The following is a 21,952-nucleotide window of genomic DNA, read 5'->3' as shown; positions in this document are numbered from 1 at the left end:
CTGTGAGGGAGGGGGGAGTCCTTGGGAGTCCCCACCCTACCGGACTCGCTTTCCCATGAACAGAAGGCAATCATACAGAGTATCTGAAGTGAGAAAGGATGGGTGCTGGGAGGGGAGCCAACCTGGAGAATGGTGCTTGGAAAGTTCTGGAATAGTCTCCCTGGAAAATAGAGTTAAAAATACCCAGAATCTTAAGAACGTTGATAGTGACTGGGGAGGAAGCAGTTTTTCTGGCCTCCTAAGGGTAAGTCATGTATCCGGGGATACACAGAAAAATCGGGCATTCTGTTCCGTGGTCTTGATCCTTACCGGGGGAACAGTGCAAGTTTAAAGGGGGAGAAGGGCAGCGGAGGGAAACTAGCCAGGCCCCGTGTCAGGTACCAGTCGGCCGCCCTACTTGCGTGTTGAATTCACATCCATGCCTCCCAGGTGGGCGGTGGCAGCCCCCTTTTGCAGATCGGGAAGCCTTCTCAGAGGGTTAAGGAATTGGTCCGTTTAGTGGCTAGTAAATGCTGCAGCAGAATTCAAGCAAGGCCTTGTCAGACTTCAAGGGCATGTTTTCTCTACTAATTCCGGTACCTCCCTGTTGAACCTGGAATGGTGAATTGGGTCAGTTTTGGAGCCTTTCAGAAAAAGTACGATTTAAGTGCCTCAGGACTGTTTCACAAAGCTCAGCGTTCTTTGATTTTTCTGAAGCACCGCAGTGCTTTTCGCCCCACAGTTGTTAGGTTTTCTCCATTCTCGATGACGTGGTTGCAAATCACGTACAGGTGCAAAACCAGACTTAGCAGCTTCTGAAGGGAAACTCTCCAGTTCTCCCTTGATCGGCTTTCTTCCACGGGATGTAACTGTGCTGCAGCGTAGGCCTGAGTTTTACTTATGGAGTGAGGGTTTAATATCCAAAGTTAGCATAAAATGGTCAGATGAAGAAAATCGACGTTGACAATTTATTTTTGGGTTTCATTAGACAAGATATACTATCAATTAATGACCCATATAGCAAATGAAATTGACTACAGAACATTGCATTTCTTACTTTCTATTTAGAGTTCTCTTACAGAATAAGGTTGCCTGCTTTGGAACATCATCTCCACCACCACGGCACCTATCAGTGTGTTGGTGTGATTGCATTTACGCAGTGAATGTAATCTGGTCTTCCTCAGCCCCAAACACTCCAGTGAAGAATCACGGGCTGTAGCCATCTCTTGGTCACGCAAATACTTCTAAAATTATATGATGCCAGAAAAGAAGGAAGAGAGAGAGAGAGATTGCCTTTATCAAAGTTCCTTTCAATTCTAACTGCAAACTGTTGTTGAGCAGCTCTGGTTTCCTTTGGATATGAATATATACATTTCTTTGCATGTAATCTGGGTTTTGGACTAGAACACCAAGTTCTTGCTGTCCACAAGCCACAAAAACAGTAGCCAAATTGCACACGTGTGAAATTGTTTATACTTTTTCCTGAGAAAGTATCCTTGAATTTGGGACTTGGGCTGTGATTTTTGCTTTTTGCTTCCCGCACCCCTCTTGTAATCTCTCACTCCTTCCCACGTGGCCCCCAAGAGTTCGTGGTCTCAAAGGAGCGGGCAAACACCCAGTTGGTCACCATGTACTGCTGCTATAGATGAAGCCCAACCAAGACCTAAAGGACATTATCAGAGAGGACTTCCTGGAAGAAATGGACTCTACATTCATTTGTGAGGACAGAGTGTCAGCCAGGAGAAGTAGTCAAGAATGTGGCTCAGGTGGCAGGTGCAGCCCGGGCAGATGCCTGGAGGCTTTTGGCGTGGGGAAACGGGGAGAGTGCCCTGTGTGGTCCAGGGTGGAAGGTGCCCCTGCTGGTGAGGACACTGGAGAGAGTCCGGGATGGAGGGCTTTGGAAGAGCTTGGGTTTTACTAGAACTGACACAGTAGTCAGTGAAGGGTGTCATCAGAAAGTGACCCTCAGGAAAGGTAATTCTGGTTTTTCTTCTGATATTCTACAGACACAAGGGTCGGGACGGGTGAGAGTAGGTATGTCTGTCCCTTTGAGACCCACCCCGTCATTCATTTATTCATAACACGTGCACTTCTGTGTGTCTAGGGGAGAGAGGGTGGAGCCACATTAGTAAGCAAAATGTATTTGCTTCTTGTGAGCTTAGCATTGTCAGAAGTTGACTTAGCCTAGAATGTTCTAGGAATAGAGGAACAAATTGTGGTAGTTGGAAGGAGGGAAGGCTTCCTTGGGAAACAGTCAAAATGAGCCTGGAGACAAGTGGGAAGTAGGAGCAAGTCAGGGGGCCCCTGAGGTCACTGGGGACCTGTGTACTGAGGTGAGGCTGGGCAAGCAGTGTCTGGGGTGGGGCTAGAATTCCACCAGGGAGCCTCTGAAGGGTTTGAAGTGGGGGTGATGTAATCAAATTTGTGATTTGGGAAGACTGCTGTGGCTCTGTGTGTGTGTGTGTGTGTAGCAGGGAAGAGGGGAAGGGTGCCACCAACAGGGGGGGTCATTAGAAGAACATTCACAGGCTGGGAGAGAGGCGTCGGGACTGCTTGGGGACGGCAGGGGCAGTGTGGATGCCGGATTTCCTTATGGGGAGGGCTTGTTAGCAGGGCGACCCTAGAGGCGACTTTTGGCTGGAAGAAAACAGATGGAGGCTGCCAGGTGGACTTTCCTCTTCTCTCCTTCCCTGCCTTGTGTGATGATCTTAGCTCAGCCAACTTTTGGAAAAGAAGAGCTAAGTTCCAGGGTAGCCCAGGACTTTGTTGAGCTCGTTCGAGTGAGATCTGATAGGATTTAGGTTTGTGTTCAGATCTGCATGTTCACTTAGCTAGAAACGTCCCGTCATTTCGATTTCTATAGGGGTTTTTATTCTTGATAAAGATTGCTTTCTTGGTGAGAGGAAATTTAATACAGCTGTTGGCTTTCTCAAAAAAAATCATATCTTTTAAGAACTTTAATATTCAAAACAATAGGAATATATTAAAATGTTAAAGTAAGTCTTTGGTGCAGTTTCTTTGCTTTCTGAGCTAGTGTGGAGTTAGAGCCTTTGCATTACTTAAGAGCACATACTTGTCAGTATTTAAAGAGCTGTTAGTGAGCGCCCCAGGCCCCACCTCTCAAAACATCATTAAAGTTTGCTCTGAAATAGTGAGGTCATAAAGGTCTTATTTGCAGAAACCAAACAGTTGGTTTATAATATGCAGCATAGCTCCCTTTATAAAATAATAATAGGTTCAAAATTAAGAAAGTGGAGGATAATTGATTTTTTTAAAGCTGAAACATAAACTTTCTTGTGCTAATGTTGCAACTGGAAATTTTGAAAAGAAAAATCCTACTGTAATATCATCTACGTGGAATACATATATGACTTTCACTTTTGAAAAGTAACTGCGCGGTGGTTTTTGAAGTCAGGAGAATTCCAGCTCAGATACTGGCAGTGATGGTTGCTGGTTTTTAATGGAAGGGCCTAAATTTGCCTTCTTAGCATTTTTTTTTTTTTTTGGAGTGAAAAGTTTGAGTAGTGCTTTGCCAGCATGATTTTGGGGCAATTTGAGGGCAGATGTCGTGTACCAGCAATGAGATATTTCCATGCATTTTATTTTCCGGACATCACCAGGGCACATGTGGGGTTTGTGCCTGCAGGCTGGAATGCTGCTGGACTCCCTGATCCATCACCGTTATGTCCTGGAGCTGCTCCGGTCAGTGAATGATTTTCTGTGGCTTCTAGGTAATGTGGTCTGAGGCAGATGATCAGATGTGCAGTTAAAGTACTATTACTTGAAATAAGAGTAACCTAGAAACATGGCTCTAACAATACAGGGTGAGGGAGAATTGGCTGAGCTGCTTGCAGTGGGGAGTCTTCTCAGGTGACTCCCTCACCGTGATTCTTGCCAGTATCCGCCCCAGCCCTGCACGGTAGTCCTGCCGAAGCAAGCATGCTCTTTGCTCAGAAACGCACTGAATTTCCTTGTGCCTCTGTTTGTTGGCTTGTTTTTTGAAAGCACGTCTTGCCCTTTGCTTAAATGCCATCCATGGTAGTCACTTCTTACACTCATTCTACTGGACTTCGTCCATAAATAGCTGCTGAATGGAAGAACAGAATGTAGTATCTCCATGTAGTGGAACATTATTCACATGTAAGAGTGAATAAAAAAGAAAAAACAAATAAAGAGGAAAATGAAAAAGGCCACCTGTTCTGGGAACTCCTCCCTGACTGTTCAACCCGCACTTTTCCCTTTGAAACCCAATCACTTATGCTCCACCGTACTCTTTTTGATAGTACTTACTACCTTCTAATAAACTTTAACGTTTTCAAAAAAAAAAAAAAAGAGAGAGAGAGAGATGCTGATACCACTTCAAAATGGACAAGCCTTGAAAACAGCATTTTAAGTGAAAGGAAGCAGACACAAACGGCCACATATTGTTGATTTCAGTGATCTGAAATGCCCAGAAAAGGCACATGCAGAGGCAGAGAGCAGGTGATGGTTGAAAGGGGCTGGGTGGAGGGGGATTAGGGAGTGACTGTTAGTGACAGGAGGTTTCTTCTGGGGTGATGAAGTGTTCAGGAAATAGATGGTGGTGAGGGCTGCACAACTGTGAGTGTGCAGAAGACTGCTGAGCTCTGTCTCTGGGAGTGCCTGTTGTTGGGGCGGCTTTATTTTGTTCTCATCGTGCAATGAGAAGACTCATCTGCTGCTGTGGCCGTTCTACTCCCGTGAGTGGTGAGGGTCAGAGACTTTGTAGAGTCATGTTTCTTTTTTTTTTTGCCCCTTGCTGAGTGTAGGCAAAAAAGGTTTAAGCCTGAGAAAGTGCTCCATCTGCAGAAATGTCTTTAGTTTTGCATGGTGTAAAAATCTTGAGAGCTTTTTAATCGTTGAGGACAGCCTGTGGGGGGAAACAGCCCGTGAATCCTGGGTGAGTCCCGGAAGAGCTGCGCGTCCCTCCCTGACACGGGTGGGGATTTCACCCCCGTTCAGGCAGTGAAGGGCCCAGACCCGAGAGCGGAGTTGACAGTCGTGAATATTTACGTGAATCCGCTGCTTCATCTTGGATATTAATTTCAAGCTGAGTCAGTTTGTGGCGGCAGCCTCATCCTACATCAGGAATTTATAGTATCTGCTCTTTGAGGTGAAGACCTGACAGACTTGACTATTTAACAGTCTCCCTTGAATTGATATCTCAGATTACTTTGTCAAAAGCAAAACAGCAGAAATACAGACGTCCTTTAATGCCAATGTGACCTGGAAAGGGTTTAGTCTCTGTGCCTCAGTGGCCTTATCTGCGGGTGGGGATGATGATAACAGTGCTTCCCTCAGAGGGGCTGGTGAGGGGAGAGTTAGAAGCACACATGGAGGACTTACACGAGATGCTCATGAATGACCGAATTTAGTGCTCTCAGCCTGGTCAGGCCTCAGGAGCAGAGATGTCAGAACAGAGCAGTCCTAGCGGGAGCTCGATCCGTGTTGGCAGGTGTTACGATCAGTATCACCTCTGTGGGTTATCAGGTAGTTTTAAGACTTGGTAATATGAATTCATGAATAATGTTAGAAGACTAGACATCTCAGATCCTGTTTACATAGTTCTCAAGATTTCCTCTGAGAAATGGATGTTTTCTCCCCATCTTAAATCTGAGATGAGTCTCTAAAAATTCTGTATTCCTCCATCTTTTTGCTTTAATTCTCCATTTCTTAAAAAAGAAAGTTTTTAAATGGAGTTTATGGGGACTGAACTGAGGGCCTCATGCATGCTAAGCACATACTCTCCCAAATGAGGTATAATCTCCCAAATGATTTTTTTTTAATTTACTTTCTTAGTATTCAGAGGTTAGAGGCCTCTAATTCTTTTTCTGGAGACTTGTCCATGAACCTGTAAATCTATAATTAATGGACAAAACTTGGTTTATTAAAAACATCAATAGAACATTCTGCAATCCATCCAAAAGGAAATGCTGATTGAATTAAAATGTTTCTCCTTTAAGGTGATTTCTCCTTTTTGGTCTAGCTTAATTTATTAACAGCCATCCTCATCATCATAATGACCAAACTCGCTCTGAGTGGACACCTACCTAACACTAAAATGCTTTCCTCATGTTTTACTTCATAGCAGGTGTTTGAGGGTAGGTATCAGTGTCTCCTTTTTTGCAGCTGAGGGATTGAGAGATGGAGCAGCTTGTCCTAAATCACACCCAGCTGGCGGTGGCTAGCTCGGTGCTGGAACCCAGGCTGCACAGGATGCATTCTTAATTGCTCCTCTAATCAGCCTCCCGTTGAGTGGTTACCCGAACTGCTGTGACTCCATAAATGGCCGATTTTAGTGATCTCAGCCTTATGAGGCCTTCAAAGGAGAGACACCAGTGAGAATGTGAGACAGAGTGTCATAAATTAAAATTGTACATTTTCACAAATGTTTAATTCTCAGGTAATTACTTAAAAAGTTAATTTTTTTAATTTAGTGGTCTGTTAGCACAAAAAACAAAACATTAAAAACAATTATAGTGCCAAAGAGAAGTGGGCTTTGAAAGTCCAACCACTGTTAATGATGTTACTTGTTTTTCTCTAGTGGCCCTTATTGACAGAAATACTTACAAAGACTGAATTGGTTTTATGTAGTCTTAATATGGAAGAAAAGATTGTCAGTGAATATTATAAGTAAAATCTTTACTCTTTTCTTTCCTGATGGTGAATATGTAAGTTGTTTTCATGGCTTAAGTACATTTCCTTATTTGTGAAATTTGAGTAATATCGTTTAACTTGTCTGACTGTGAGAGTTAGACGCCTTGTATACAAAGAACCCAAGAGGTGCTTAATAAAAATGTGCTGTCAGAATGACAGATATTTTAGAAGGATCAACTCTGAATACTAAAGAGTGTCGCTTATTTCTGATGCATATTCAATATTTATAATATTTATATATATGATATATTTGAATATGGTTTAAAGTAACAAGGATTCATTTTTTTTTTTAGTGTAGTATGAAGTTTTAATGAAATCTGTATCATACTAGTGAGACAGGGACTAGTTAAATTGCCTTAATCAGACGACCTTGAATATTATTTACACAGAATATGTATTGTTACAACTCAGAATTCATGTTGCCGTGTAACCATCCACACAGACATTTAAATTCGTGGGATTCTGACCAGATTCATTAAGTTTAGTAAAATCCACATTGATCATTTTCAGGGAATAAGCTTCTCTCTTTTGTGATTAAGCAAAATTTTGATTTTTTTTCCTGCACTCTTAACAGGTTTAAAATATCAAAACATTGATTTAACAAGTCACTTTTTTAATAGAATAAAGCTCATGCTGTTTTATTATGTAAATAAATGTTTTTGTATTTCATCAATCTTGTATGATATCCTGGCTCTTTGAGAATTATTTTGCAAGATACTTAGATAACCTACTGTTGGAAAAATACAAACGTGACTTTTATGAATATAGGCCTAGTACAGATCTGTTGGTTTATGCTACAGTGCAAGACATGAGGCCTGGGAGAGCTTTGCTGCCGATTGCAGGACAGAACCCATGTCTCAGTTTCCCCTCCTGTAAAATGAAGTGGCTGGACTGGATTCTTTCCTCTTCTAAGATGAGTTTCCATGAACCTATGTCTTTTGTTTATATTCAGGAGTATTAGCAATATCAGATTAAATACTGAATACCCTTCCCTTCCCCCGAAGCAAAGTGCAGTATGTGCTACATAAGCTTTTAGTTATCTGATTCTCTTTTCTGATCCTACAGGCAATTTTTGTGTTGCATCTTTCCCGGCAACCTGGAAGGTCATTTTAGCCATAGGTGGCGCTGTTGCACCTTCTAACAGTCTTAATATTCCTTTTGCAAAAGAAGGCTTAACAAATGTTATTTTGTTTTGATTCCGTTGCTTAGTGCTTCAGAATAGCACAATGTCCATTATGTCTGTCTACCTGGAAAAATTATTCTGCTTATGTCTTAGACTTATTCTGTCATCTCGCTGTGAACATTTCAGACTTGCTGTGCAAACAATGGCAAAATCGGTCTTTTCTTCCAGTGTTAGAAGTCAGTGAGCCGGGATTTTATAAAACAGCTAGAAGCGGCCTCTGGAGCACCTTAAAGCTGAAAAGTGTATTGAGTTCCCTGAGTATTGACTCCGCCGCTGTGTGTTAATTGGTGGTAGGAGGTTTGGTACATATACGAAGGGGTGTAGATTTTTGAGTTGGGTTTGCGTGCACGTGCTGCCACTGAGCCACGTGAGCCTGAGTCAGTTTGCTCTGAGTTTTTCCCTCGTCTGTGAGATGGGGACATTCATATCTGCTTTGTAGAATTGTGAGAATTAGAAATTATGTAAAGTGTTTACCACAGTGGGTATGTCAAGAGGGCTCATAAACTTTAGCTGCTTTTTTGTGTGAAGCCATCATTTGAGAGTCTTTGGCAATTACTAAGAAACAGGAAAATAAGAAAAGCTGGTTTTATGCTGAAAGATATTTGAGGAGGTTCCTTAGTTCCTATACCCATAATTAAGCATCAGCAGAGTCAGAACTGTTACACAGTCGCCCTGAACCAACGTTAAGCCACAGAATTCTTTGTTACTTCATATATTTTGGGGCTTAAAGGGATCCAATACTTATACACATGTTGTCTCCAGCAGCCAACTGAGAGATGACACAAAAGAGTAGGCAGGCGATAAATGTCTTATTTGTTACTGATGAAGCCACGTTCTCCATGAACTTCAGGGCTGTGGGAAAATGCGTGTCATGATACTGTGTCCCAGAATTAGAGACTCACCCTGTCCCATGTAGCTCTGTGACACAGCGAGCCTTCCCTTGAGAGGACCTGCCCGTTCATGCACAAGGCTGTCCTGCCATGGAGCCGAGCATCCCAAGTGCTTCCCAATGGTGATCAACACTGGAGGGAAAGGAAGGGTTTCAAATGCCCTGCTTGTCTCCCCGGACTCACACCTCACTCTGTTAGTGTGACGAGGGCTAGCTGTTGGCCAGGGGCCAGGGGTGTGAATGGAGAAGCACTCTCCATGGCCCAGAGGAGTGGTTAGGAGGCATTCCCTCCCTCGGTTTAAACAGGTGGTGGGATGGAAGAGAAGGGTCCTCCCCAAGAGTTTATAAAAGGAGAAATAAGGATTTTCTTTGGGACTTAGACTAGCCAGGAAACACATAAGATGATTAGAAGGGAGACTTGTAAATCACTTTGATATTAAGTTGACATTTGTTGAACACCCAAAATGTGCTACATTCTTTTCTGAGAGTTTTACAGAAATGAATCCTTCAATCTTCTCAACAAGCGAGTAAGGAAGGTTTGATTGTTATCCCAGTTTTACAGTGTGGAAATTGAGGCACACAGAGGGTAAGTTGGCCAAAATCACAGAAATAGTAAGTGGCAGAGCTGGTATTTAAACCCTGGCTTACTGGTTTGAGGCTCCCAGAGATGGGCTTTGGGTGTTTAGAGTTATCTGCATCCCTGAATCTTTGTACCTCTGTGCATATGTTAGCCCAGAAAGGACAGGGAAAGGAGAGTTACACAGATGCTCATAGTCATGTCTTGGCCACTGTCCACAGAGAGTGCATCGTGATTGGCGTTATTTGTTTTCCAGGCAGTAGATCAGTTCTTATAACAGAAATTTAGTCCATTGAGTTAATCTAGAAACCCTTCCTGCTCTGTTTCTGTCCATGCTTGCCATGTGACTGCCTCCCCGTGATTAGGCCATTGAGAAAATGTACTCATGGTTGAACTCTGATATTTCAGTCTGGTTCATAGTTTCACGTCTTCTGTTACATTAATAAGTTAAGTTTCTGGTTTTCTTTCATCAGTGTGTCATGAGTTTGGTTAATGTGAAACAAGTCCATGGGAGCCCAGGGGTGATGACGGTATAATTTCTGAGCACGTTGTGGCACTTCTACCCTTGCAGACCTGGCGGGAGTATGTCCGCCTTCCTCACTGATTTCCCCCAACAGCAGGGTCCTCTCCCACCCCCGCATGTGAGGCTGGGAGCTCTCTGAGTAGGCCAGTCAGAGGCCAAGTCCACCAATCAGAAAATGATGAAGTACCTGGAAGTGGTTTTAATAGAAGAAAAGGGTTTCCAGGTAGTCCAATGGGCTGTTCGAGTCCGTTTGGTGAAAAGCTGTCCAGTGTCTGTGGTTGAGGTGCTTCTTTGCTGTTGAAAAGCCTGGATTAGATGAAGGGATTTTAAAAAGCAGAAAGGAGTGATTTCAGGTGGTACGTCCACACCGGTGAGAAGTGATGGATGACCACCTGTGTGAGGCATAGACAGGGTCTTACAAACTTCTTAAAATAACTTTAAAAGCTCTTCCATCTGAGTGCATTTCATATGGGGTCCAGTTCATCACTGGTCACCCTGAGAGGGCAAATAATTGATGATGGCAGAAAGGACACGGAGGCATCAAAAAGGTCTCAGTCATTTTCCCTTTTTAAAGGATGTGGCAAAGTGTAATATATTTGAGCTGGTTTTTCACTGAACAATTTTTAGTGTTTTCTGGGACTCCCCAATGCCCCAAGGTTCCATGCAGCTGGGTGTCCCCTCAGAGCAGGTCTGTCAGAGCTTGCCCTGGGTTGACGTGGTGTCACGGGGAGCAGGACGGTCAGAGTCCCCGGATCTTCCGAGCTCCGTCTCCTCATCCTCAGTGCCGGGTTTCTCATCCGTGTCTACTTAGGGTTGTTGAGAATCACACGTGATGGTTCAGGTGTGATTTGTGATTGTCTCTGTGATTGGCATATAGTCAATATTTGAAAGAAACACTTTTTTTTTAGTATAATTGTAGCACATAGATTGCAGTGCTTTTTAGTCTGCTTTTTTTTATATAACTTTATTCTTATTTTTAAATATGCACTTATTTTTATTTATTTTTTTGGAGGTACTGGGGACTGAATCCAGGACATTGTTCATGCTAAGCAGGTGCTCTACAACTGAGTAATACACACCCTCCTTGTCTGCACTTGAAAATAAATATTTCAATACACAAAATAGCTCTTAAACACCATCATGGGACCTAGTCACTGTATAGAGAGTTGAACACGTATGCTTTTTCAATAAGAATAAATGTTGTTGAGACATACATTTCTGAATCTGTTAATGTGCTTAAAAACGATCATAGGTAGTGATAAACACGAATCTTTGATCCAGTACTTCTTAGGGTCTGTTTTGCCATCAAGTGAAATTACATTCTACAGAGAAAGCTAATTGGATCTCTTTGATATTTGGATGGTTTAGCAGATGATCAAGGCTTTCAAAAGCTGACAGATTTGTATTTTAAACTAACTACAAAGTTATCTTCTAGAAGTTGGAATTCCTAAACTTGTGAAGTGCCCAGTAATCCAGGGGGTATGTGTCTGTGTCTGTGTGAACGTTTGTGTGTGTGATTTCAGGAATCTAGAAATAAGTTTCATATGGACTTCTGATACCTTTCTCCTACAGTTCAAGGTATAGGCATATATTTACACAAATAAATTGATATTCTTTTGTCATTTTGCATATTGGTGGGAATAAGAGTTTCTCATACTTGTTTCAGAAGGGTTGGGGAGCATGAGCTCAGAAAACGGGAGGAGAAAGAGGCAGGGAGGCACTTCACACTTTGTGCAGGATATGAGAAACAGTAGCTTTTTTTTCTCTTTTCTTCTAAAGCAAACTGGCACTGAATTGTAACCTACTATTACCCAGAATTGCTTTTCTGATCAGATACAAGTGCCTCAGATTTTTCAAGGCAACATGAATGATGAAATGTGTTTTAGCAGTTATCATTAAAAGTAGTTTTATTTTTCAAGTAAAAGGCTATAGCCTGTTCTTCCAGCGGTACATGAAGTCCTCATTGATCTATGTACATGATCTATGTGCTTAGTTTCTTTGTTTTTTTTTTTTTTTTAAGTGCTTGTTTCATTGTGGTGTGAATGAATGTTTAAAATTTCTGGATTTTGATCTTTAGAACATGCTGATTTATCAGAGCTGTTAAAAACCTGATTGTTCTTTGGTCCTTGTTTGTTGGGGCACCCTATTGATTTCTGTTGTCTGTTAAAGCAGGGAAATGCTTCCTCTAGCCTGCAGATCATTAAGTGAATGGTTTGCAGTGTGCCTTTAAAATTATTTGAATGCATTGAGCATGTTTGTCCAGTGAATTCTGAATTAACTCATTCTATTGACTTTGCTTTGGTTCTGTGGCTTTTGCTCCTCTCCACAAGAATTTGAATTCTCTGTTGCATTTTGTATACGTGTTCTTAACAGGGGAAGAAATTTTGCATTTTTTACAGAGGTGGCTTTTCCTATCCCCTCTGAATGCCTTCTATAATTGATACAATAGTAATCTGTTATTGCAGTGCATAATTCTTTCATAAACTATTTTTTGGCATAATCAGAAACAATGACAAAGAATGATAATAAAAAATATGAAAACCTTCCTTCCTTTGAAGAATAGAAATCAGGTGGTCAGGCTCACGCATGCTTTGTGCCTGACACACTTACTCTCATGTCATTGTGTATCATGATTCGGAGATGGAGTTGCTCCAGGTTTATAGATTTTTGTTTTAACATTTGTGTTGAATTCTTTCTCCAGGCTGATGTTTCCTGTTGGTTTTGTGGAAAGAGTAGAAGGGAAACAAATCCTTTGTTTTGTTTTCAGGAGGCCTGAGTTGATGAGAAAAGGGTTGAGGGTGGGCTGAGGAAAAGAGTGACACTCCCTCTCCTCCCGGCTGAAATTGATAAACAAAGAAATCAATTAAGTGTATCGGTATTTGACCAATAGAAGTTAGAGAGCCCAAAATGGCTAGATATGCCCAATGGAAATTACTGAATTCACCTGCAGAATTATGTGCTTTACCAAGTAGAAGCAACTTAGAGCAATCAGAAAAATCAGTAATATGATGAGATATAAAAGGAATATTATATCTTTTATTTCTGAAACTTTTCTACGGTAAGTTGTGTAGAGCTAAAATTAAGTTTCAAGCACCAGGAGTTAAGAGTGTGGGTAGTTCTGTAGGATCGTTATTCACGGATGTGCCTAGACCCTGCTAGAGTGGCTGAAGATGGCAGGAAAAGACCCAGAGGCAGGATTTGTCATCCTAGGGTGTCCTCCATAATGGTTCCATGTGGGACCCCATGATTGGTTTAACAAATTGTAACACACTCCAGCCTCCTGTGAACTTTAAGAAGAAAAATATATGCTTAAAAACTGCTTTGCAAGCAAGTGCCTGTACATCCTCACTCCAGTCTCCTTGCCTTAAAAAGCAGAGACAATGCTTTGCTTGCATAGTTGAGCTTTTAGATAGCACTCTGCTGGTTGCAAAGCAAGGACCGAGGCCCTCAGCTATAAACGCTGAGCTTGTGTGCTGTTAGATAGTCTATGATCCACAGAACAAGGACCTGGCTGGTCTGGTGGTCTGCTTTGTAATTCACATGTCTAAAAATGTATCTTGCTCCCCTCACCCCATGACTTCCCTAAAGATACACTAATCCTTTGTACTCATTGTGTATTCTACAATCTCTGCTTCATACTGTCTTTCCCGAAGTTCCTATTACTATCACACAACTGTTAATGAATTTTTCCTTTGATTATACACAATAAATAAGGGTGCAATTGAGAGGCTCGTGGAGTTGGCTCCCTACTCCCTCTCGATTTATTGACTTTTTCCACAGAGACTTGAATAATCATTCCATGTCGGTAAGACTTCTGCCAGCCAACCCACAGTTCCAGGTGAGAAGGATGCAGGTTTATCTCTCCTACCCGATGGAGAGAGAGGAGAGAATTGAGATATGCTCCCCCATGGTCCCTTCCTGTCCCACGGCCACTGCAGTTCACCTGCAGCCTTCTGGCCTCTGCTCAGAGGGCCTCTGTCCCAGGACTGACTGCAGCCTTTTCTTCCCTTGTCAACATTTCCTGTGCCTTTCAGAAGTTGGTCTCTTCTCTGCAATTCAACCCTGGCAGATGTGATGGTGGTCAGCGTGCTGGTGGGCAGTCCTTTGGGGACTCCCAGGAGACATGCTGATTCTCCTGAGTCTCTCAATCGGGGTTACAGAACAGTCGAGCACCGAAGGAAGCCCATTCACGTGAGGTCAACAGAGCATTTTATCACTTTCATTTTATTTTTAAATTTTCAGTGGAGAAATTATTTGTAGCTAACTGTTCCAGATTTTCGGCCTCCTGCTTTCCTCACCACCATTTCCTTGTTGGCTCTGGTGCTTGTTTTAAGAACCAGGTTTCTTCTCTGGTCATTTTTAGCAGCTGGGCTTGCCGAATCCTTGATCTTCATTTGAAGCAGAATGCTTCTTCGTGATGTCAAACTGATTTTCCTATTTCTGAATATTTCGTGTACACTCAGCAAGTGTTTCAAGTGAAATGCTCTTGTCCAATTTCAGTTTACCCACATTTGATGATCTCCTGCTTTCATGCTGAGGGCAGTTTCTTCTTCCTGTAATAAAAGTTAGCAATTTGCATTTACTATGGGAAGGTACTGGCCCGAGGTGCTTTTGTTCTTAACAGTTTTAATACAATTCACCCATTAAAATGTACAGCGGTTTTTACTCTATGCCCAGAATTGTGCATTCCAGTCAATCTTAGAACATTTTCATCCCCCAACAGGAAGCCCCGTATACATAAGCAGTTATTCACATCTTCCCCATCCTCCCCCAGCCCCAAGGAGCCACTCTTCTCTCTATGAGGATTTGCCTGTGCTGGACATTTTCATGTAAATCGAGTCATTTCATGTAAATGAAACCGTCTATTATGACTGACTTCTTTCACACTGAGTAACGTTTTCAATGTTTGTCAACGTTGTGGCCTGGGTCAGTACTCTATGCTTTGCAATTGCTGAATAATATTCCACTGTATGACTGGGCCCCACTGTTTACCCATTCATCAGGTGATAGGCATTTTGTTTGTTTCTGCTTTTTGTCTGTGATGAATAATGGCGCCGTGAACATTCCTGTAGGAGTTTTTATGTGGACACTTGTTTTCAGTTCTCTTACGTGTGTGCCCAGAGAGCAGAAAGGCTGGGTCATTCATAAACCAAATGTTTAACTCTCTGAGGACCTGCCAGGCTGTTTTCCAAAGTGGCCTCGCTGTGTTAAGTCCTCACCAGCAAGGGCTGGGATCTCCGCTTCCTCTGTGTCCTCATTACTGTTTGTTACTCTCTTTTTGAGTATATCCTATTGTAGTGAGTGTGAAGCAGGTTTCTCCTAGTGGTTTTGACTTGATTTCCATTACAGCTAATGATATTGAACATCGTTTCTTTGTGCTTATTGGCCATTTGTATATTTTCCTTGAAAAATACCATTTCAGATCCTTTATTCACCTTTTAATTGAGTTGCCTTTTTATTGTTGAGTTGTAGGAGGTACTTTTTTTTTTTTATAGATACAAATTCCTTATCAGATAAATGATTTGAAAAAAATTTCTCCTGTGTGTTGTTTTTTCACTTTCTGGATGGTGTCCTTTGAAGCAAAGTTTTAAATTTTGATGAACTCCAATTTATCTCTGTTTTCTTTGTTCCTTGTGCTTTTGGGGTATTATTTAAAATCTGAGGTATTTTATTTAAAATTTTATATATAAAATAACTTAATTCGTAGGACCGTTCTAGGAGATGGGTGCGGTTGTTGTCCCCAGTCTATGGATAGGAGACTGAGATGCAGAAAATTTCACTGACATATCAGTGTCACAGCTACCCAGTGCTGTGGGAGTTCAGACCCTCATGTTTGTCCCCAACATCTGTGCTTTTCACCAACATGCTCCACTCCTTCCTGGAATCGTTAATGAAAAAGTGTTTCCGTTTTTGATTTCTTGTTAGTTTGTTTTCTCTTTGGGGACCTCATCTCCTCATTTTCCTTGCAGAGGTCAGTGTAGGTTTATTTTAGGTCTCATGTAGGCAGAAGCATTGCTATCAGTTAACTTCTTTATTACTCACTCTCCAGTGATGATTGTTGCTAGTTGACCTAATCAAGTCATGCTTAAGTCTTTCCTGCTCATGACACTAAAAACACAGTCATGACTTACAGAATGCTCAAAGAAGAAAGTACTTGAGTGATTTTATTTTGCTACCCAATCAAACCAATCAAATAAAAACCCCTGTGTTGACACATATATAAGCCCTCCAGAATAGGGTCACTGTCTTCCTTGTGTTTCATTGGTTTGGTCACATTGTCTGGATAGTGCCTTGCTGTCCAGCAGTTTTTTTAGGATACAGTGCTCGTGAACCATTTTAAGGACAGAATTTTGACAACAGACTGTGTTGTTCATTTCACGAGGGAAAAGATCATATAGAAATACTGCTCTGATCTATTTTAAAATTTAGCTTGGAATTTTGAGAAGAGTTCAGGGAACCATAAAAAGATCTTTTTCACTAATTTTAGAACTATCTTAGACACATTATGGTTACATAGCAGAGTAACTTATCAACTAGATTTGACAAGAGGAGTGTATTATTGATTATTTGTTTTAGTTGAAATATTCTACCTGGGATAAAGTAATCAGTGCCCATAAATGAACAAATATGTTTGTATTTCTATGCAACATGGGAGCAGACTTCATATGTTTCTGTATAATATATATGACTGTGTTTTAATCTGTCTGTCAATGTTTTTATAGTTTTTCAGCAATGTTGTAGCCTTAGAGTTCTTCTAAGAAAATCACCCCTGATTCTAGTGCAGTTTGTACTGCGTATCCTGTCTTATGCATGGGATTCCACTGTCCTCTCAGTGAGGAATTTCCTCTCCTACTGAGGTAGTAGCAGAGTTAAAGGAACTGTGATTTCTAGGCCTTTGCTCTCCATGTGTTTGCAGTTGGCTGTCAAACATGATTTTACCTTTCTTGAGTTTTCATTGTTAAATTAGAATTTTGGAAATAAATATTAATATGTTGCATCGGTCTCCTTAGAATCTTGATGTGTTTGTGCTTTTCAGATTTCAATTTATGAAAAATGTAAATGCACTCTTGTTTTTAAGTAGTCCTTTTTCACTAGATATTTGTTTACCTCTTTATAGTTAAAATATTTTTTTCCCAATGAATGAATCGGTGTGCATGTTTTAAAAGATACCTTACTTTTTATTTTTCTTATTGTAAAAGATATATTCATTTTAGAGAATTTGGAAAATAAGGATAAACACAATAATAACTTAAAAATGGCCTCTAATATCACTTGGAGATACAGTTGTAAGGTTTGAAATTGAGAATTACAAGTCCTCTCATGTTGTTCTTCTTTTTCAAGTACGTTTTGGTTACTGAGACCCTCGAATTCCCATATGAATTGTAGTAGCAGCTAGTCAGTTTTTGCAGAGGAGCCTGCTGGGATTGTAATCGAAACCACGTTGTATGTATGGATCGCTCTGGGGAGCACTGCCACTCCAAGAGCGCTGTCTTCTGATCCAGGAATGTGCGTGGTGTGTCTGTCCAGGTATTTAGGACTTCTTTAATTTTTTTCAACAATGCATTGTGTTTACAGAGTATTATTTTACTTTTTTTCTTTGCCTTTATACTGAGTAAAAGTGTGCAAGTTACCGGGATCAGAAGTGTATTTGAGCCCCGCCAATTGCTGCCACCATGTACGCTGTGCTCTTTCTTTGCCCTGTGTAAAATCTTGCACAAAATAGGACCTCAGTAACCCTCTCTTGAATGAATGATTATATGATTGTTGGATGATGCTTGAGAGTCCTTCTGATGATGTCTTTTTCCCAGCCTTTCCCCTCCTCTTAACTATGCCCTTTCTCTTCCTTTCATCCAGTCTGGTTTTCAGCCTGCCTGTGGCATTGATTTTCCCTGTCTGTACACTCTTCCTTTCACTGGTACATGATAATGTTACATGTGGGCTGTGGAAACTTGCTAGATGTCAAGAAAGAGCAAATCCATTGCATGGTAGTATTTTCAGACTGTGGTATTCTTTTATCAATTGAAATTAAATCAGGCTGACCCCCTGAGCCCTCCCGTGAGCTCTTTTCTCCTTCCTACAGGTGATACTGCTCTGGTTGCTGCCTGTGCCCTTCCCCCAGCCTTGGTTTTGGAGTTGAGTAAGTCACCATCACTGGAGCCCTCTCTTTAAAAGATGAAAACATTTGCTCCTTCTCCCTGGTTGGGGACTTGGATGAGATGAGGTACCAGATAAAGAATGCAGCCCCACTTATTCTGACCCCTGCTCTTTCCGTTGTACTCTTTTTGAAATAGTACAGTTCAACAGTATAAAGATTGATTGTGAGCTAATGAGATAGACAAGACAACCGAAAATTTATTAAATATCCTTTCATGCCAGAAACAAATGTATTATACACACAAAAAGCACATAAAGCACGGTAGTACTGTGGTTACAAACATGGGTCTGAGATCGAGTCCTGCTCTGGAGTGACCAGTCCTGTGAGATGGAGAACTGGTAGGTCGGCTTAGCCTCTCCCATACTTGTTTCCTGTCCTGCAGAGACGGGGCTCGCTAGGCGTCCCTCCCCCTTAGAGGTGCTGTGGGGTGTAAATGACGCACGTGGGCAGCCCGAGCACAGCTGTTCATTCCTCGTAAGTGCAGGATAGAATGGATTTGCGGAGACAGCTTTATGACCACCCCGTGTAGACTCTCAGTGTGCCAAAGGGATGTCTTCTGGTTTGGATGTGGGATTCTCACTTCTCTAAATACCCAAAAATTGTGTTATTGGGCCTTGCTGATTTGAATCTATTCTTTAGAAAGTACATATTGTAGATATATTTTTCAAGCATGCATGCTTTTTTTCTTTTATTATTTATAGTTCTACCCTCTCATCTCTTGTTGTGGCTTTTCATGGAATCCAGGGAAACAGCCCTAAGCCACCTGCCTCTTCACACGTCTCCGTGGCGGTTTTCTTCCCTGACTAGAAGAGGGTTCTGCATAGGAAATTTTCTTTGTTCCCCTTTTCTTGGAGTCTCTCTGTCTGTCTGCCCACCTCTCACCTGTCCATCTGTCCAGTTCTCTACCCACTCATTCTTCTGACTTGTTCCAAAAAGCATTTCAGGCAGCTTACAGAAGAACAGATACCAAAAAACAGGTGAGAAAATGGGGCCAAGTTCAGACAGTGAGGCTAGGAGGCGAGCTTGTGTGAGGGTTGCAGGCGTGAGACATATAAGACTTATAAGATTGCTGTGACTTATAAGATCGACAGCAAGAGTGTGCCTGAGGCTCCCAGCAGACACAGGGAAACAGGGTTTGTGGGAGATTCTCACTGGATGTGAAATAAATAAGTGGATGAGGAGAAGCCCAGCCTTTCCAGCTACTAAGGCTTAGGAGAATATTTTGAGTGTCTTCCAAAATCAGAGTATTTCATCTTTTCCTTTGTCAGAGTTCTATGTATAGTTGGTTACATTCTATACATGGAAATTTCTCCAAAACTGCTTCCCACGTGAGTCCCATGGCTCGGAATGGGGTGGTTCTGCTCATTGACGGGTGTTGGCCAGAAACAGAAAATGACATCCTCCAAGAAGCCTGGGATTTGTCAGTTATGTTTTGTCAGTGCTGTTGACTTCAGAAAATGCTTTCACAGTTCCTCTCCATCTGAGGCGGCAGCGTGCTCTCTTAGCAGCATCAGGAGCTCAGGGCCACGGGATGGTGGGGGCTGACTGCACTGCCGTCAAGACAGCTGAGGTAGTCACTGCAGGCGTGGTGCTTTCACGTAGTGCATTTCATGTTCTTTAATAGGTTTCAACAGGGAGTTAATTGAGTTAATTAACATTTAATAAATATGATGCTTTGTTGTAAAGACAGTTATAGGCAGAATATAAGCTGTGAAGACTTTAAAAACGGTTTCATTACTTAAATTTCAGCAGGGAAGATTTAGTTTATCTTATTTATGCCTCTCTTTTACAGTAACAAAGAAACAAGACAGAAAAAGCAGAGGATGATTTCTGTTCTTCCTCTCGGCTTGCAGGTGCCCTCACCTCCAGTGGCATCCATCCAGACACCAGCACTGACACTGGCCGTGCTCAGAACTGCCTCAGCCCTGAAGACACAACTGACAAATAGAAGGGGGCCATGCCCTGTTACAGCAGGTGCTCTCACTTTGTGGGTCCTTATGTAACTGCGCATTGTTATTCAGGATCGCCCATTCTACATTGTTTGACGCTGCTGCGGTGTCTCCTAGTTATTTGTTTCTGTAAGTACTCATGTATTTTCTCCAATGCATGGTACTAGACATCTAAAAATGCTTTTTTCAGATGAAAAATAATGTGTATTTAATATAATAAGTCTGAAAAAAGGGGCAAAAGAGGGTATCCTTGTCCCACTACTCAGAGACAGTAATTAACACTTTAACATCTATTTTCTGTTCTTTTCGTCAGTGTGTATCACCTCTGTCATAAAAACCAGCGATCACTCTGTGCCTGTTTACTGTGTGGAGACCTCCATTTTCCATTCGGCTTATTACATGTTTTTCTGCAATATTCTATCTCCCCTGGCATGATTTTTAATGACCAGTATAGCATTCTGTCTTGTGGAGGCATCGTCCATTTTACTTCGGACTTAAATAAACTTTTAAATTCAAGTATACTTAACTGAAATACTGAAAAGAGAACTGTGGTGGTACCGAAAGGCCCCTAACTCCCTTCCCCTTATTTCCTGAGTGTAAAAGCTGTTGACAATGTGGTGTATATATTTCATGACCTTTATGCCTATGACATATATATATACCCATAAATACATACATACCTACATACATACACGTATATGAGAAATCTATGTATATGTGTGTGTATATATGCTTTATTGAAAAATAAGACCATACTATATGTGTTCTGCAGCTCGCTTTATTCACTCACGGGTATATCATAGACGTCCTCCCACTCCAGACTCACCCGGTCCTTTCAGATAGAGTGGAGGGGTCTCCTGATGTGCAGGTGTGGTCTCTTGTGCAAGGACACCTTTGGTGGGAGAGTGATGTGGACAAGGCCCTGGACCATGCCGAATCGCCGGCCCCTTCAGAGCCCACATCTTGCCGTGATTTACCGCATCATTTTCTTGATGTTGGACCCTTAAGTTTTCTCCATTTTCCACTTTCAGAAAGGATGTTTGACTGGCATCCCTCTTGTACAAACATACCTGTGATCTTGTATGAGTATTCCTTTAGTTAAGGCTTCTGGAAATTTAGTCCCTGGATGTGACATTTACATTCATCACAGGCTCCTTTCAAGTGACTCTAGAAATTGCTTCTCCAGTGGGGAATGAAAAGCTGTAGAATAACTTATGTAACCAATTCTCTATCACTGGATATGATTTCACTTCAGCTTTTCATCCCACCATTGTAAACAGTGCTGTGTAAATGCTCTGATGAGTACATCTTTTGAACTGATTTTTTTCTAAATGAAATGATTCCTAGAAGTTGAGTTGAGTCTGTGTGTACACACGTTTTTCAGAGTTTACATATCCATTGACATGTCGTCCTCCAAAATGTCACTCACAGTTTGTTCTCTCACAGATGGACACTAGCTAGAATATCGTTTATAAATATTTGCCAATATGATGAGCAAAAGTGCTTTTTCATTGTTTTAGTTTGTATTTGATGACCAGTGAGGTATTGAGCATTTTTCACTCATTAGCCATCTGACTTTTTAAAAGTGAATGATCCCTTTTGTCCTTTGCACACATTTAAGTGAGGGAGCTTCTTGTTGCTTTGTGACAGCTCTTTGTATGTTATGAACATTAACCCCTTGTCTTCATCAACATGTATCACAGAGCTTTTTCTTGTCATTTCTTGCCTTTCATTTTGTTCAGTAGGTTTTTTATTTTCGTTGTGGCCCAAAATATTTTTAAGATTGTAAATGTCTTCCTTTGGGTTTTATCTTTGGTATTATTCTTAGAAACACTTTCTTATAATGATATAATCTCTTCTGTAAGTTTTTTTAATCTCTAAGATGGAGATGATAATAGTACTTGTTATAGTGAGGAGAAGTTGAATTAATATGAGCAAAGAGTTGCATTTGTTGTTATTAGTATTTTAATATTTACATCACAATCTGTAATTTTTCTTGTGGTCATTAGCACAGAATAGAAT

General features: G+C 41.4%; 3 pseudogenes; 2 read left to right on the top strand and 1 right to left on the bottom strand.

Annotated features, from left to right (window-relative positions):
* Positions 1–21,952, top strand: part of LOC116661733 — a 708,679-nt pseudogene that overhangs the window by 10,863 nt on the left and 675,864 nt on the right.
* The window catches only part of LOC116661731, a 322,303-nt pseudogene that overhangs the window by 89,548 nt on the left and 210,803 nt on the right, over positions 1–21,952 (bottom strand).
* The window catches only part of LOC106730929, a 91,530-nt pseudogene that overhangs the window by 10,813 nt on the left and 58,765 nt on the right, over positions 1–21,952 (top strand).

This window comes from Camelus ferus, chromosome 36 (assembly GCF_009834535.1).
Source record: "Camelus ferus isolate YT-003-E chromosome 36, BCGSAC_Cfer_1.0, whole genome shotgun sequence".
Classification (NCBI taxonomy): Eukaryota; Metazoa; Chordata; class Mammalia; order Artiodactyla; family Camelidae; genus Camelus; species Camelus ferus.
The sequence above is the reverse complement of the archived record's forward strand: the minus strand, read 5'-3'. Positions and strand labels throughout refer to the sequence as shown.